This window comes from Pan paniscus, chromosome 7, assembly GCF_029289425.2.
Source record: "Pan paniscus chromosome 7, NHGRI_mPanPan1-v2.0_pri, whole genome shotgun sequence".
NCBI lineage: Eukaryota > Metazoa > Chordata > Mammalia > Primates > Hominidae > Pan > Pan paniscus.
Window position 1 is genome coordinate 46,014,119 of NC_073256.2, and position 2,435 is coordinate 46,016,553.

Genomic DNA, 2,435 nt, shown 5'->3' on the forward strand with positions numbered 1-2,435 from the left:
TTCAAGGAATTCTCCTGCCTCAGCCTCCCGAGTCGCTGGGATTACGGGCATGCGCCACAATATCCGGCTAATTTTGTATTTTTAGTAGAGATGGAGTTTCACCACGTTGGTCAGGCTGGTCTCAAACTCCCAATATCAGATGATCTGCCCGCCTTGACCTCCCAAAGTGCTGGGATTACAGGCATGAGCCACCGCGTCTGGCCCCCCAATTCTTAAAGTCTCATTTCTTCCAGTCAGTGCTATGAACTAAGTGATGCAATAATTGGGCACATCACAGGATTGAAATTTGAGCTTGAATTTTAGCCACCTGGGAAGTTATGAACTAGTTGCCTCACCTCTGAATGCACTTTCAATATATCTCTTTAAGCGTTTCTCCTTCAAAGTGTGCACAATGTTATGCTTTCTCAGTAGAGAACAATGTAGAGACATTGCAGGAGGATGAGAAGGGGGGTCATTGCCGTTTCTGACACAGGTAGGGCAGTGGGGCATTGCAGCCTCCCCATGGCTGTCACCTTTCTGAGGCCCTCTTGACATGGAAACAAGAGACCCACGTGATCTGCCTGCAATTGACTGTAGCCAGAGGCCACGCGTGGGGAAGACTACAAAAGAACTCATTTAGGAAAAAGAGACTGGCCAAGATCACCAAAAGGGTGATTGTAGATAAGAAGAAGAAGAGGTCCAAGGACCAACTTTTTATTTAGAGATTAGGACAATGATGAGCCTGCAAAGGAAATCAGGCAGGAGCAGCCTGGGGGAGAGGACGAAAGCCAAGCGAGAAAGGATCTCAGAAGCCAGGAAAGATGGCCTGCTAAGGAAGAGAGAGGAGCAGCTGGGCCAAAGGCTGCTGATAGGTCAGGTGCCACGAGGACTTCCATTGACCTTTGGATTTAGCCATGTAGAGGTTTTTTTGGGATGTCGGCAAGATGACTTTCAGCAAGGTATAAAGACAAAAGCATGATTTCAATGAGTTCAGGGGAGAATGGGCCAAGAAGACTTAGTGATAAAAAGTAGGAACAATTCTCTCACAGACTTTCTCTTTAAAAGAGAGAAATACGATGGTAACTGGAGGGAAATGTGGGCTAAATATGTCATTTTTGTTGGTATGAGAATGAGATGATCCCATAGAGGAGTTAACCAACAATGTGGGAGATGTGGCATTGTTCTCTTGCCTACAGGTGCACCGAATCTAATGCCTCAGTAGAAAGCTGGCCTCGGCTAAGAGTGGTGGGGCCTGGACATCGTGGCAGCAGAGAATCTGCTTAGGTGCAGGTAGGGGGGTTGACAGGGGGCTGGGATCCAGTGGAAGTTTTCTGTTTGTCCCAATTTTCTCAAAGAAATAGCAAGAAAAGGTATTGGCTGAGAGTAAGGATAGGGGAGAGAGTATTGGAGATGCAAGCAGAGAAGGGAGTTTACATAGTCTTCTAGGAGATTAGGAGAGAAAACGGATTAGAGAAGAATAGTAGAATTAGTGGGTCTTCAGGGACAATTCAGGAGCTATGATGAGGACCAAGAAGGACAGCTGCCTGTCCTTGCCCAGTGGCACAGGCAAGGAGGGGAGAGAACACTGAGCATTTGCAAAGACTGCAGTGGGGGCCAGGCGTGCAGTGGGGGCCAGGCGTGCGGTGGGGGCCAGGCGTGCGGTGGGGGCAGGCATGGTGGTTCACACCTGTCATCCCAACACTTTAGGAAGCTGAGGCAGGAGCTTGAAGCCAGGAGTTTGAGACCAGCCTGAGCAACACAGCAAGACCCCATCTCTACAAAAAATTTAAAAATTAGCCAAGCACAATGGCATATGCTTGTAGTCTGAGCTATTCAGGAGGCTAAGGTGGGAGGATCGCTTAAATTCAGGAGTTCGAGGTTACAGTGATGTCGGATTTTTCTTCTCAATCACTTTGCAAGCTGACGACTTCTGGCCAGCAACACCCCACCCAGGCCCTGCTTGGCTAAGCTGGTGTGCCCCAGCTTGCCTGCGTTATAGCTTGTACCCACGTTTGGTGGTTCCCAAGCTCTTGTACTGCACCCAGAAAGAATGAAGATATGCTGGACATGGAAGGGTGAGCAGGGTGGAGAGAAGACTCTTATTGAGCGATGAAACAGCTTTCAGCAGAGAGGGGACACGGGGGTGGTCCCCCTACCCAAAGGTGGGAAAGTCCCTCATGTGGCTGGGTCCGGGGCCTTTTATGGACTCAGGATGGGGAGTGCATGCTGATTGGTTTGTGAGTATGCAAAAAAGGTTAAAGTGAAGACACCCCTCAAAGGCGGGCATGACAATGCAGAAAACAAATTAGGAAAGGTTAGGTATATGTCAAATAGGTGCAGGGTGGGAACAATCTGAGGAAAGTGTGCCAAACAGGAAGACGAATTCTCCATCCGATCTGGGGATTTAACTTGTAGTTTGGTGTTCAGGCTTTAAACTGTCTTTGGCTTGGAGGTGG